This window comes from Pongo abelii, chromosome 18 (genome assembly GCF_028885655.2).
Source record: "Pongo abelii isolate AG06213 chromosome 18, NHGRI_mPonAbe1-v2.0_pri, whole genome shotgun sequence".
Lineage (NCBI taxonomy): Eukaryota > Metazoa > Chordata > Mammalia > Primates > Hominidae > Pongo > Pongo abelii.
In genome coordinates, this window is record NC_072003.2 from 78,170,428 (window position 1) to 78,186,355 (window position 15,928).

The 15,928-nt window shown below is 41.2% G+C and overlaps 1 protein-coding gene and 1 long non-coding RNA gene across 3 annotated transcripts in view; both read left to right on the forward strand.

Annotated features, from left to right (window-relative positions):
- The window catches only part of WWOX (WW domain containing oxidoreductase), a 1,117,686-nt gene that overhangs the window by 651,704 nt on the left and 450,054 nt on the right, over nt 1-15,928 (forward strand).
- The window catches only part of LOC134760408 (uncharacterized), a 46,456-nt gene continuing 39,125 nt past the window's right edge, over nt 8,598-15,928 (forward strand). For both annotated transcript variants that reach the window (XR_010137791.1, XR_010137792.1), the window contains exon 1: nt 8,598-12,189. This is a non-coding gene — a long non-coding RNA (uncharacterized LOC134760408). The remainder of the gene's footprint in view (nt 12,190-15,928) is intronic.

Here is a 15,928-nt window from a genome sequence, read left to right on the forward strand (position 1 = left end):
AGCAAGCTTTTGGCTGAGCTGGGCATCTTCCCCGCCTTCCTCCACCTCTCCCTTCAAAAGCCTGAATTTCCAAGGCTTTCTGCCATGATACTTAGCTTTGAAAAAAATGAGCATATTTTTCATTCTTGTTGCCGGCCTCTCCCTGTGTCATGGCTGTTATTCTTTTCTCCCTCAACATTGACCTAGGTCAGAAGGACCCTATTTTAATGTTTAGAGTTTGGGGGTCACTCCATAGAGAGGGGTTTGTGGAAATCCTTTTTTTTTGTTTGTTTTTTTGTTTTTGTTTTTTGCTTCTTTCTGTGGATCTGTTTGGAAATGTAACATTTTAAAGCTCTTCTTGGCTGGAGGATTTTTTATGGTAAACATAAAACGTTCATTGAAACATTAAACATTTTACAGCTGTTTTTCACCACATAAATTTTCATAGACATCCACTCCCTCACTGCCACACCCCCTCATAGATTTCTTCTTCTTTTCCTCCTCCTTCTCCTCCTCCTTCTTCCTCCTCTTTTTTCCCCCCCTCAAATAGTTCCAAGACCAGAGTTGAGGGTGGGTGGGTAGAGGGCTAGTTTACAGATAAAATATAATGGTTGGTGTAGATCATCTAGTTTGGAAAAAGCACATTGTATTTTAATACTAGGAACGTGTGCATGCCGGAAACCTGCCAAGGAAAACACTCTCGCTTCTCCTTCCAGCGCTGACTCCAGCTGCTATGAACTGGAACCCTGCACCACGTCTCAGAAGGCTACTGTGAAGGGCCATAATCTGTCTCCATCCACAAGGAGAAGTGGAGGGGGGCTACTCTGAGAAAGCCAAAATGCTCAGGAAAGCCAGAGCTAAGATGGTCCAAACCAGCATGTGATTTGTCCAAGGACATCGTTTTGATATGATGACCCATGGGTGGTTTGGGTATTTGTCAAAGTAGAGTCAGCAGAAAGCTGATGTAGTTGGGTCTAAAGTACAGCAGGGCTGAGCATGGTGGTTCACACCTGTAATTCTAGTGCATTGGGAGGCCAAGGCAGGAGGATTGCTTGAGGCCAGGTGTTCAAGACCAGCCTTGGCAATATGGCAAGACATTGCCTGTACAAAAAATTTAAAAATTAGCTGGGAATGATGGTGCATGCTTGTAGTCTCAGCTACTTGGGAGGCTGAGGCAGGAGGATCACCTGAGCCCAGGAGTTTAAGGCTGCAGTGAGCCATGATCATGCCACTACACTCCAGTACACTCCAGGACTTTAGCCCTGCTAAAATGCATTGTAGTAATACTAGATATCAGCACCCTTGCCATGGCCTCATGAGCAGTGAAATGAACTTTCTTGCTCTTGGAGTTTTGGCTCTTGGCCTTGTAATTTTTTTTTTTCTCGTGGGATATTAGTCAACATGATGTGAGCAGAGTCTTGAGCTGTGCTTGCATGATTGGGTTTGTACTCTTGCATTTTTCCCATAGCCAATGCCTCTTCTTCAGCTTAGGCTGCAGAATGAGATAGATGAAACAGACCTGAATCTGACTTACACCTTGGAGCCATGTTCAGCAAATCCAGTCAATATCAGACCAACTAGTGAGTGAGGAAAATAAATATTTGATCTTGTGAACCATTGAAATTTTGAGTTCGTTTGTTATGCAGCAGTATTTTGGCAGTAGCTGATGAATACACCACTCCTCATCCCTAGTGGATTCCTATTCCATTTAGAATAAAAATTCACACTCTTTTCCAGAGTCTACATGTCCTGAAGACCTGAACTCCTGCCTACCTCTCAGAGTTTATTTCCTGCCTCCAGTAGCTGTGCCCAATGTCCTGCAACCACTCTAGTCTTCTTTCTTTTCCTGGGACCCACAGAGCCTATATCTGCTTCAAGGCCTTTATACATGTTGTTTCTTTTGCCTGGGAAGAGTGGTGGTGGGCACTTTCTTACCCTTCTTTTTTTTTTTTTTTTTCTTTGAGATAGAGTCTTGCTCTTGTCATCCATGCTGGGGTGCAGTGGTGCAATCTCGGCTCATTGCAACCTCCGCCTCCCGGGTTCAAACAATTCTCTACCCTCAGCCTCCCAAATAGCTGAGACCACAGGCATCTGCCACCACACCTATCTAATTTCTTATCTTTCTAACACAGCCTAAAGATCACTTTCTCAGAGGCCTACCCTTACCACCCTATCTAAGTAACAATAATAAAATAAAAATAACCATCATTTATGAAGTGCTCATTATATGCCAGTATTCTTAGCATCTTCCAACAACCCTAGTAGACAGGCGTTATGATGAGCCTTTGTAATGTTCAGATGAGGAAACTGAGGATAAGAGAGGCTTGGCAAGCTGAGTTATTTAGCTAGCAAATGGTGGAGTTGAATTCAAACCCTGCCTCTCCTCACCCACTCTGTTTCTTTTCTTTTGAGCACTTACCACTCTCTGAATATGTATACAATTGTTTCCTCGATTACTGTCTCCCTCTTCTTCCCTACAGCGTCAGCCCATGAGCTTATCCAGCCTACAGAGGAGATGCTGCAGCTTGGCAGAGCATCGGTTGCTCAACATACCAGAGTTTAGTCCTACCTTTGTCTCCAAGCTGCTCTATGATCAAGGATAAACTATAATCCTTCTCTCTGCCTCAGTTTTTCCACCTGTCAGTGGAGGGGCATGCTCTTGAATGCCTGAGTTTTTCCAAGACTCAGCATCCTGCAGCTGAAATAACCATGCTTCATAGTGGTCCTCTTGCGTAGCAGCCTAAGAAACTCCAAGTCCATCTGCACTGAAGAGTACTGAACTTGGCCAGGGCACTTGGGATCTGCAGAAGTGTTCCCTGTCTGTCAGTTTTTTCACAGACTCTGCTATTTCTCTCCCAAACCTGACCCTCCACTCCTCTATGTCGCATTTACCCATTGCACCCCGTGTAATTGCTGAATTCCTGAGCTACAAAGGTGAACAGGCGCCAAAGCTAGGGCAGTGTCCACTCAATACATATCTGATGAACGAATGAATGAACCTTGTCTACCACAAATAGCTCACCACAAATAAACATTTTAATCTACTACAAAATAGCTCAAAAGACTCTATGCAAATAATTACTGTTACCCAGTGGTGAAAGTGCTTCACTCTTTATGGAAAGTCTTTCACTCATTTCTATCTGCAGTATTTACTGGGCATTTTTCCACGCCAAGCCCCGGGGATACAGAGTTAAATAAAATAGAAGCTTAATCCAGACATGCTGGCTGTGAAGTTCACCTTTTGGCTCCTTTCTGCCATTCTTATTAGGGTCTTGCCCCATCTTGGCAGCAAGCCTGCTTTACCATTGGAGACCTCAGCTCTGATTACAATACGTCCGCAATCAACATGCCCTAACTGGTTAGCAGATGGCAGCTGCATGAAGTCACTGGGCACAGATAGGAATCAACAAGGGAGATTAGGTAAAGTGCTTATTTGAGGTGCTGTCAGGGCCCGTGGCAAAGGGTTCCCTCATTCCCTCTGCAGTTATTTTTCATGCACACTTGGATTACACTGCTCGGTGATATTACATCTGCATGCGTCTTGCCCTCTGACACGGCAAACACAGATGCTGCCCAAGTCCTTGTAAAGCCATATATCTTAAGTAGGAAGGAGCATCTTTGCGGGGGAGGTGAATTGATTTGCAAAGCAGCCTGACACATGGTCTCTTATTTCTCCTTGCACTCAAATAATTCATCTTTATGCCCGTGGGGCCATGGTGAAATTTGAACCTGACCAAATCAACGACTGCAAGGTTTATTTGTAGCAGTGGGATCAGAGAAATTAGCCAAGTGTATTCTAAAATTATCAATTGCTGATCACATGGTCTGGATGTGTTTTAGTGCTTAGGGGTTGGTGGACCGAGGCTATGGTGGCATAGTCCTCCATGACCAAGGGCTGTCTGCATGGGTATGCAGATAAAACATGCACTGCCATGAGTTGACCCGTCTGCCATACATCCCACGGAGACTACTGTTTAACCACCTACATCATAGGTAGATCCCGCATTTTACAAATGAGGAAACAGAGCACGAGAGAAGTTCAATCCTCTGCCCTACAGAGAGGAAAGGGGAAAAAAATGGACTTTCAAGACAGCTGAAATTCAAAACAAAACAATGTTTAAAAATTCAATATAGCCTTTTGCATTAAAATTACCATTTTAATAATAGTTTAAAAGAGAGAAAGAGACCCAAAATAGTCAAACTGAGGTTTTGGGTTCTGGTGACAGAATATTAAATCATAATGAAGCATGTAATGTTTTGTTATTGTTACAATTGTTGTTTTACACTAGGGGTATGCAAAGTAGTTTAAGGATGTATTTATTTCAGTGGAGAAAATAAGTGGAGGATATACATTTGGACGATAAGGGAGCATGAATTAGGATGGAGGAAGTGTTTTCTGGTCTAGCTAAGGAGGAAAAATTATAGATCTCAAAATAGGTGTCATTTAATATATATCTGTGAAAATGGGCCAAATAGATTGCCTCTGTTAAAGCCGTATTGGATGTTCAAATCTCGAGTTACCTGAAATGCAACTGTACTTCCTATATTTAACCAGGCTTTTTATAAACTGTTCCTCTTAACACCTCAAGCTGACAACCACATCCTGGGTGGTTATTTAATACCAAGTTTGACTTTCTTCACTTTGAGGGTCCTCAAAATAGAAGGTCAGAGAGTAGACTTTTAAAAGTCTTGCACTGTTTACAAGTCAGATGCTTTTTGGCAGAGTGACTGTGAGCTCCCCCCAACAATCCCTTTTTGTCGTTCAGTAGTAGATAGACTCTATCAGGGAAAAATAGGAGAAATAAAATAAGACAGCATATGGAAGGCATTGCTGAAAGTCTTTTTCACACCTTAAAAACAAGGAAGAAGAGAAATGAAAATAAAATAGTGAACAACACCTCAGTGAAAGTAGAGGTGTGTGTACAGTTCAGCTGCTGCCTTATTCAAAAACAGGAAGCAAAACCCACTGCCCAGGTCAGCTGGTGGGTGATCTCCATTCAACTCCTATTCAGAGCCTCAGTTTCTCTGCAGGACAGAAATGAGAGGCACAAAATTTCATAGCTGTCCTGCCCCTCCTGTGGTCTGTAAGAATGGAACCAGGACTCGTAGTTGTGAACCCGAAAGGATTTCCATTAGGATCAGGAAGTACGAGTTGGCTTAGAAAAAGTAAAGAAAGAACAGCGCTGTTTCATTTATTTTTCATGTGTAAGTAAACTGGGATTTATTTTATTTTATTTTTTAATTTTTTGTTACAGTTTCGGGGGGTACATGTGTAGGTCTGTTACATGGATATCTTGTAAGATGCTGAGATTTGGGCTTCAATTGAACCCATCACCCAAATAGTAAACATAGTACCCAATAGGTAGTTTTTCAATCCTTTTCTCCTTCCCTCCCTCGTCCCCCCTTTTGAAGTCCCAAGAGTCTATTGTTCATGTCTTCGTGCCCATGTGTACCCAATGTTGAGCTCCCACTTGTAAGTAAGAACATGTGGTATTTGGTTTTCTGTTTCTGCATTTATCTGCTCAGGATAATGGCCTCAAGCTGTATCCATGTTGCTGCAAAGAACATGATTTTCTTCTCTTTTTTTTGGCTGTGTAGTATTTCGTGGTACATACGTACCACATTTTCTTTAACCAATCCACCGTTGATGGGCACTTAGGTTGATTCCATGTCTTTGCTGTTGTGGATAGTGCTGCCAAGAATGTGAGTGCAGGTGTCTTTTTAGTAGAATGATTTATTTTCCTTTGAATGTATACCCACTAATAAGATTGCTAGGTCAAACGGTAATTCTATTTTTAGATCTTTCAGAAATCTCCAATTTATTTTTCATAGGGACAAGGTTGCAGAGAAAAGAGAAGAGTGGTGTTTCAAACAGTTGAAACCATTCCTATTTCCAAAAAGAATTTTTGGAATTTGAGTCAAATTCTTTGACTCAAAAGGGAATAGTACAGTACTTATAAAAGACAGATGTATTTAATTTATGTTTCGAACTACATATCAGAAATTAGTTAGAATAAAATATGAGATAAATATACCAGGAAACTTTATGAATTATTTCTGACATCTAGCATTAAATTTGGCTAGGTTTCCTGGGAGTCAAAAGCAAAGAGTTCTCAACCAAAAAAAAGAAACAGAGATGTATAGTAACACACCTCTGTCCTGCAACATAATTGTAAGAATTTATCCGATTATATATATATATCAGATTATATATATATTTATCAGATTTTATATATATATGTATATGTTTGTATATAAATATACATGTAAAGACCCAAAACTCATATAAAAAAACAAGGTGATACAGCATTTTAAAACAGTTTACTAAAAATAACAAAACATTCTTCTATCAGTCATGCATGCCTTATATTCATGTAGATACAAAAATAGAGTTTGATATTAAACAATACTTCAAGAAAGCCATTTCTGCAGAGTTAAAAAATACGTAGGTCCAGTTCCTTACCAACATGTAGACATGTTGTGATGAAAGAAGGAAGGAAGGAGGACGGGAAGAAGGAGGGAAGGAGGGAAAGAGAGAGAGAGAAAAGGAAGAGAAAGGATACTCTAGAAAAAGAAAGGAAGGAGGCAGGGAAGGTAAGAAAGAAATTAATTCCCATTTTAGAGTAAGACTGGAGGCAGAGTGGTCACCCAGATGAAAATGAATAACCCAACTGTGTCTTTCTTCTGGTCCCTCCACGTGGAAGTGGGCTGCCACAGTACTTCTAAAGAGAATTGGCATTTTTCTTTAAAAAAGAAGGAAGAGGATGAGGAGAGAGAGGACACAAAATTCACTCACAGAAGTGAACACAAATTCTAACATTGATTATTTAAAACAAAGACCAATCAGTTGTATCAATCCATAAAAGAAATATCTCTTGTACAATGCCTGCTTTTGAGTGATTCACTTGGACGCATACTGAAAATATACCTTTAAGTAGTTGAGTAACTTGAAATATTGGTAAATGTTCTTTAATATTTTGTCAGTCTCTAACACTGACAATCAGGTTAAAACAAAGATATTCTTTCCTTTTTTTTTTTTTTTTTTTTTTTTTTTTTGATGGAGTCTCACACTCTGCTGCCCAGGCTAGAGTAAAGTAGTATGATCTCAGCTCACTGCACCCTCTGCCTCCCGGGTTCAAGCGATTCTCCTGCCTCACCCTCCTGAGTAGCTGGAATTACAGGAACACACCACCACATCTGGCTAATTTTTGTATTTTTAGTAGACTCGGGATTTCACCGTGTTGGTCAGGCTAGTCTCTAACTCCTGACCTCAGGCTTCCCAAAGTGCTGAGATTACAGGCGTAAGCCACCATGCCTGGCCAAGGATATTCTTTCTAATATGATTTAGCTAACAGGTTCAGCAGCTTTTTAAGCTCACTTTCAAATCATGATAAAATTCTATAAGATAAACATGTGTCTTCTGTTTTCCCATGATAATGGTTTAGCATTTATGGAGCCCTGCTTTGTGCTAATGAGTTTATATGCCCTATTTTCTTTAATCTTCACCACAACTTTATGAAATAAGTGGTGTCCAATAAATTTAATCACATAATTACTTAAATGGCCTGGCGAGCCACCTTACCTAGCTGGCCAGGAATTCCAGGAGTCAGGCTTCCTGATCCAAATCTGTCCTGGTCCCATCTTGGCTTGGTGCCACCAGCAGCCACGGCACACTCCAGCTTAAATATCAATGGGGATAATTCTAGGCCGTTTGTCTGCCTGGTTCTTCCAGGATAGAGGCAGTGATTTCAGTAATCTCTTAGGGCTGGGCACGGTGGCTCACGCTTATAATCCCAGCAATTTGGGAGGCTGAGGCGGGTGGATCACCTGAGGTCAGGAGATCCAGACCATCCTCGCTAACATGGTGAAACCCCGTCTCTACTAAAAATACAAAAACAAAATTAGCCAGGCGTGGGGGCAGGCGCCTGTAATCCCAGCTACTCTGGAGGCTGAGGCAGGATAATGGCGTGAACCCGGGAGGCGGAGCTTGCAATGAGCCGAGATTGCACCACTGCCCTCCAGCCTTGGCGACAGACTCCAGCCTGAGCGACACAGTGAGACTCCATCTCAAAAAAAAAAAAGAAAGAACCTCTTAGGCAACTCTCATTTCATCGTCCAGGTACAAAGACAATGAGCAAGAAGAGTATTGGGGTTGGGAGGACCAGTCACCACTGTGTCTTAAGATACTTCTCAATTGTCTTTGTTGCAGCAAATATTACTGCAGAGTTTTACTGCATTATAGCCTTCTTAAATAAAACTTGCCCAGGTGCAGTGGCTCATGCCTGTAATCCCATCACATTGGGAGGCCAAGGCAGGTGGTTTGCTTGAGCCCAGGAGTTTGAGACCGGCCTGGCTAACATTGTGAAATCCCATCTCTACAAAACATAAACAGAAATTAGCTGGGCATTGTGGTGTGTACCTGTAGTCCCAGCTACTCAGGAGGCTGAGGTGGGAGGATTGCTTGAGCCTGGGAGGTCAAGGCTGCAGTGAGCCACGATCACACCACTGCACTCAAGCCTGGGTGACAGGGCAAGACCCTATCTCAAAAAAAAAAATATATATATATATAATATATATGTATGTATATATTTTATATATATGTATGTATATATTTTATATGGATGTATGTATATATTTTATATAGATGTATGTATATATTTTATAGAGATGTATGTATATATTTTATATATATATGTATGAAACTTAAGGAAGCATAGAATTGAGATTATTCCAAGGTCACATGGCTTTTAAGTGGCAGAAACAGGGGAATTCTGTCTAACACAATCCAATTTATCCATCTCAAGAAGAGAGATATGCCAAAGAGGATGATTATTAAATTATCATTAATGTGAACTCTTGTAATTACTCTCATAATTTTCTTTAGGCTTATCCCATTGGGCATTGCTAATTATTATTAGATTGTGATAATAAATGGATTCGGCCAGGCATTTCTCTTTTGCTCTGTGGCAGCTCTTTCTCTAGAGAACTTGGTCCCTGGGGATGCCATCTTCTCTGTCTTCGCTCGGTGAGGATGGACTTTAGGAAGCCTTACTTCTCTTCCTGACATTCTTGCTTCCTTCTTCTGTAAGAGCCACTGATGAGCACTCAGTGAGTTTCAAGAAGAAGGCATTAAGGCTGATTTCAGACAGCCTAAGGTCAGTGTGCAAGTTAGTATGTACCTGTGTCTTATTATTGAACCGGTGAATGAATGAATGACTGGGTCATTATGAAATTGTAGATCAGGGTTTTGAAGAGGTTGGCACCGGATTTGAAAGCCAATGTTCTCTTAGTACCTACCACTTTCTTTTCCTCGCCTTCCTGGATTTCCTGCTCTTAAGGTTTTTTGTTTTTGTTTTTGTTTTTCTCTCCAAACAAATGGTATTTATTAAATAAAAATTCATTTTCTCATATATCAACCAGTTGCAGCCTTTGGATGTTTTAATTATATAAAAAAGCATGGAAACTGGGCATTTTAATTAGCAAGTACAGCCTTGACACAAATAAATGCATGGCTTTGGTTATGCAGTGCATTTATTTGGTTTTCTTGAAATAAGAAAAAAGACATCTTCTCCATCACCAGAGTTCCTGAGTTTGACAATGTGGATGAGATGACCTCTGAGGCCTCTACTTACAGATCTGCACAGTTGGGCCTGGGAGCTGTACTAACTCAGCCGGTGGGTGATAACTTACAGTCTGTGCTGTGTCCTGTACTGTCCATTGTCTGCAGGGGTGCTACTGCCGTGCCCAGGGAAGAGAATGCTGTCCACAAAGAGCCAGCCATTTATACTATTAAAGAATACACAGGAGTTGAACAATGAGAACACGTGGACAACGGGAGTGGGGAGCATCACACACCGGGGCCTGTCTGGAGGTAGGGGGAAAGGAGAGGGAGAGCATTAGGACAAATACCTAATGCATGCGGGGCTTAAAACCTAGATGACGGGTTGATAGGTACAGCAAACCACCATGGCACATGTACACCTATGTAACAAGCCTGCATGTTCTGCACATGTATCCCAGAACTTAAAGTGAAAGGAGAAAAAAAAAAAAGTTTTATCAAAAAAAAAAAAAGAAAAAGAAATCACCGGAAAAAGGAGACTCTCTTCCTTGAAGGATTTAATTCCAGGAATTGGAGAACGTCTTGTACGTTTGGGGAAGGCAATACAGAAAATGCAGTGGGTGGCCCAGGACTCCTGGTCCAGGTAAAGCAGGCCATGTTGCTATTCCCCTGCACCATGATCTTACATGTTGGGATGATGGGGTCTTGTGATACTGATTAATTTAAGGCTGCATGATGATGAAGGAAGAGCAAAGATGTTCTTGAGTCAGTACCTGCCAGAGTGGCTGTATCCTGGTATTGTAATATCAAGTAATTCTACATTGTTTAGTAAACAGCCCTGCCCAAAGCCTCTCAGTGCCGCACACCCACTGGGATTCCTGGGTGATTCATCACCTGGAGGAATATCACCTGCCTTGGTTGGGGAAAGGAAGCCTCAGGACCCTGCACCAGGATCATGTGACAAATACCCGTTCTGATTGTTCAGTACCCGCTATTAAACATGCCGAATATTATTCCTGAAAAGGGGCATAGGGGTAATTACCAAAACATACCTGGTTCCAGTCCCACTTTCACCATTTAATAGCTTTGGGTCTACAAGTGACCACCCCAGATTTTTCTCCTCCTCTACGCACCAGTCATATCAGTAATTATTGTAACTTCATAGGATTTTTTTCAGGACTCAATGATGAGAAGAGCACATGCCAAGGAAACAGTTTTCTGGCAAATCAAAGGCCTGTAAGAAATGGTGGCTTTTTGATTGTATGACCAAGTCTTTTGGAGAGAAGGCCTCGTGTATGAACTCTGAGGCATGAGAAGGCTCAGAATTCACCGCATCTTCGGTCTTTTATTTGAAAAAGGGAAGAATGATGGAAAGGGGAGGAGAGAGTACATAAAACACGAACGGGGATCCTAGAGACTTGAATTTGTAGTATGCACTGCCTCTGGCTAATAGGGATCTTTGACACATATGCTTTTTCTCCCTTTCCAGCTGGCCCTGTTGCTTAAAGTGGCAAAAGTAGATGTCATGTTGGCAGACAGTTTTGTTCACTGTCAAAACTGGGTTTATCTAATGTGGATTTGAAACCAAAAAAAAAAAAAAAAAATCAATAAAATGAGCAGCTTTGGGAGCCAGAGTGAAGGCAGTTGAGAAAGGACAGAACTCCAGAGGACTCTTAAACATTATTCAGGAAGCTCTGAAGCTCCCTCAGTCTGGGATTCCGAAAAAAGATTCATTAGGCGATAGTTTATCTTAGACCATGAGGAGATGGACTTTATCCAGAACACACTGAAAAACACAAGAGAAAAGTTGGAAGAAGGAATTATTTTTAGTGTTCTGAGAATGCTTTATTGATATTCCTATGAGAGTTTCATTGGTTACTGACACTGTGTACTGATTGGGTAAATTCTAGCATTTTTACACTCCTTTGTTTCACTCTGTTTGTTCATTCATTCTTCCATTAAATTACAATTAAGCAACTACCATATCTAATTTTAAGGTGGAGGAGAAAGAATCAAACATAAGTTGGGGAATGTGGCCTCCGGTGATTCTCAGTTCTTGGTACCCATGTCTCAGCGTAGTCTTCTCGGACACCTAATATTACTGACCTGTGTGATCAATAGGATATTGCAGACATCAGAGTATGTGACTTAGGAGGCTAGACCATAAAAATATTGAGGCTTCTGCCTTACTGATGTGGATCACTCACTCTAGGAAAAGCCAGCTGCCATGCTGGGAGGATACTCAAGCATTCCCATGTAGAAGAACTGAGCCTCCTGCCAACAGCCATGTGAGTGAACCACCTTCGAAGTTGATTCTGCAGCCCTAGTTAAGCCTTGAGGTGACTGCAGCCTTCCCTGCAATCTTGACTGGAACTATATTTGAGCCCCTATCCAGAACCACCCAGCTAAGCTGCTCCCAAGTTTCTGCCCCACAGAAATTCTTGTGCGAGATAATAAAAGTTTATTATTGTTTCAGTCCACTTAGTTTTGGGATAATTTGTTACACAACAATGGATAACTGCCCATTCAAAGAGTCTAAACCATTGACTTTTCAGCATTAGGTAAGAAAATGAGTTAATTGTTACTTTCTTACCACCTACTGCAGAACCCCAGCATGACCACCATTTAGAGGGAGCTGCACTTTGGCAAATGTACGTAAGACACTGTCTGTTGCTTCTGTACCTCTTGCCTCATCAGTTTGTGGTGTAATGTGTTTGCCTGACCCTGGCTTCACGAGGACCCTGGCTTCACGAGCTTGTTGAGACAGCTAAATTTTATAAGTAGTTGGGGTTTAACCATTTAACCCAGTTAATTCTTCTAAAAGTGCCGTGTTAAAGCAGGTGGTATATTTTGAAAGATGTATATAAATACATTTTTATTTATTTATATAAATAAATACACTTTTATTTATATAAATAAATACATTTTTATTTATTTATAAAAATAAATTTTCCTATAAATAATCTCTCTGGTTGACAGATAGCTACCTTCCTGCTATGTCTTACATGACAGAGGAAGAGATCATCTTTCTTAAGCCTCTTCTGACAAGGCCACCAGTCTCATTCACAAGGGTTCCACTCTCATGACTTAAGTACCTCCTAAAGGCTCTACCCCCTAAAAATATCACCTTGGAGACTAGGGTTTCAAAATATGAATTTGGGGGGACACATTGATTCCATCAGATCAGTCAGGATGCTTCTATCAGATCAGTCAGGATGCTCTTTTCCAAACTTCTGTCAATCTTTCCCTACCTTCACAGTGTGCCCCTATTATTATTAATATTTAAAATATTGAAGATCTAATTAATGTTGAAATGTTTCTTTAAATCAATTCATAGATTCATTAACTTTGTTTTAAAAGGAAATGTTCTATTTTCATCATAAAGGGAAGATCAATATGATTTGCCAAATATAGATGAAGATAAACCTATATACAAAGAAAATAGAACTATATTAATTCCATGTAGCCATTATTACCAGAGAATACTCTAAGCCCAATGCTTGTGTTCTCTTTGGGCAAATGGAAGATGAGCCACTTGTAGAGAGGTTTTAAAAACCAAAGCAAGATCTTTTCCAATTCGATTAATTGGGCAAGACATAAGGAATAATAACTGTGTCACCAAAATTATTTAATGCAGGGTCCAGGAGCCACCTTAATCATCTATAAATTGGTTAGGCATGTTTATTACTACAGATTGGAAGCGGGCTTTCCCCAAGTGTGTTTCCCTTTGTAATGCCACTATTGTCATGCCACTATCTATACTTGTCAACACAATTCCAAGCGCTACCTCTGCGTGGGAAGCTTCTCCTTCCCATTCTACAGCATGAAGGTTAAGAGCTCTGGCTTTGGTTTCAATCCTGTCCCCTTTCCTCCCTGTATGATTCTTGATTGACCTCCCTCTCTGAGCCCACTGATAAATGGAGATAAAAATTTATACTCATTGGGGTGGTGAGAAGGTCAACGGCAATGATGTATACAAGACATTAGCATTTGCTATAAAGAGGATGTATCTCAGTTGCCATATTTGTGTCACTAACTATTTGAAGATTTTGTGTTCAAGATCTTGAACAGCATTTTATTTTGCATTAAAACAAAACAAAACAAAGCAACAAAGCAAAACAAACAAAAATCTTCACAGACAAAACCCAGGGCATACTTTCGGTGTGTTTAATTCCAAGCTCCTGATGTCTAGCAGGAACCTGGAGCTTCCCTTCCCTTTCTATTTTTGTGGGTCAATATATTCCCTCTTTTGATTTAAGATAGTACAAGTTTTATATGGTTGGCAATTAGGGATTCCTGGCTGATATGTGCAACTTTTTCAATGAAGTTATATGTGATGCTTAGTGGTGACTAAGGGAAGATTACATGAAGAAGTGTTAGAACAGGGTAATCAACTGGGAACCCATTTCAGGTGAATGACAAAATGTTTTGAAGGCGGGCATGGCAGGGAAATAACAGGATGCCACGCTTGGTAAGAAATGAATTCGTAAGTGTGCACTGACTGCCATAAAGAGCCAGGCAAGGCACAGAAAATATTCTTCTGTTTCTTTTTCTATTCTACCTTCTCTCTGCTTTTTCTTCTCTCACTGCTGCTGAAGCAGAGCCTGTTGAGTTAAAATAAGCCAGTGAGGATTTTGGTGGTGTTTGCCCTTCAAGCCTCTTAACCTACAGTGTCATCAAGGAGCAGTGGGTAGGCCTGCCAATGTCTCGGGCACAAACCTAGGTTCTCATTGAATCCTTACAACTAACCCTCTAAAGAATTCTCATTCTGTGGACGAGAAATGGCAACACAGGGATGTTAAACTGTGTGCCTACAATCATCCCTTTGGAAGAAGCAGGGCTGGAATTTGAACGTGAGACTGTATGCTCCCTGTTGTAGTGTCCTATGGCTGCTGTAACAAGTTAGCACAAATGCAGAGGCTTAAGACAGCACAAACGTCTTCTCTTACAGTTCTGAAGGTTTCGCTCCAGAGTGAGTTTTATGGAGTGAAAATCAAAATGTTGGCAGGCCTTTCTTCTGCAGGCTTTAGGGGAGAGTCCATTCCTTTCATTTTCCAGTCTCTAGAGGCTGCTGGCATTTTTCACCTCATGGCCATGGCAGTCTAATCTCTGCTTTCATTATCCCTTCTTTTTTCTGTGACTCTGACTTTCTTGCTTCCCTCTTACAATAACCCTTTTAATTGCATTATGCCTACCAGGCTCATCCAGAATGTATTTGTCCATTTTCACACTGGTGATAAAGACATACCCAAAACTGGGTAATTTATAAAGAAAAAGAGATTTGATGGACTCACAGTTCCATGTGGTTAGGGAGGGCGCGCAATCATGGCAGAAGGCAAAAGGCACATCTCACATGGCAGCAGACGAGAGAGTGAGAGCCACGTGAAGGAGTTTCTCCTTATAAAAACATTAGATCTCATGAGACTTATTCACTACCATGAGAACAATATGGGATAAATCGATCCTGTGATTCAATTATCTCCCACCAGGGTCCCTCCCACAATATGTGGGAATTATGGGAGCTACAATTCAGTATGAGATTTGGTTGGAGACACAGCCAAACCATATCACAGGATAGTTCCCCATATCAAGATCCTTAACTTAATCACACTTGCAGTTGATTTTATCATGCAAGCTAACATATTCACAGGTGGTATTAGGACTTAGACACCTTCAGCAAGAAACATTATTCAGCCCAACACACTCCTCAAACCTAAGCTTATTCCCAATCACACAGTCAGGAGAGGATGCCCACAATGCACTTGGGGTTTTGTGTCTGTGTCTCCCCTCCAAGAACAGGTACTTGCCCTTGTCTTTGGAGCTTACAGCCAAGTCCGACAGTCAGCATCAGATGGCTTGTCTCAAGCTCCTGATTTTCAGGAACAAAGCTGCTGTAGGACATGAGACTCTTTGAGGCAGGATACCTCTCATGCCTGGAGAGCATTACAGGCTGCATTAGTCTGTTTTCACCCTGCTGATAAAGACATACTCAAGACTGTGCAATTTACAAAAGAAAGAGGTTTTATGAACTCACATTTCCACATGTCTGGGGCGGCCTCACAGTCATAATGGAAGGGGAAAGGCACATCTCACATGGTGGCAGAGAACAGAAGAGAGCTTGTGCAGGGAAACTCCCCTTTATAAAACTATCAGATCTCATGAGACTTATTCACTATCATGAGCACAGCACAGGAAAGACCCTCCCCCACGATTCAGTTATCTCCTACCAGGCCCCTCCTACAACACGTAAGAATTATGGGAGCTACAATTCAAGGTGCGATTTGGGTGGGGACACAGCCAAACCATATCACAGGCTAATAACGGAGTGGGGGCTGTTTCTTGTTTTGTTCTTATAAGAACTATTGCATTTTCTTTTTCTTCCAAATATAG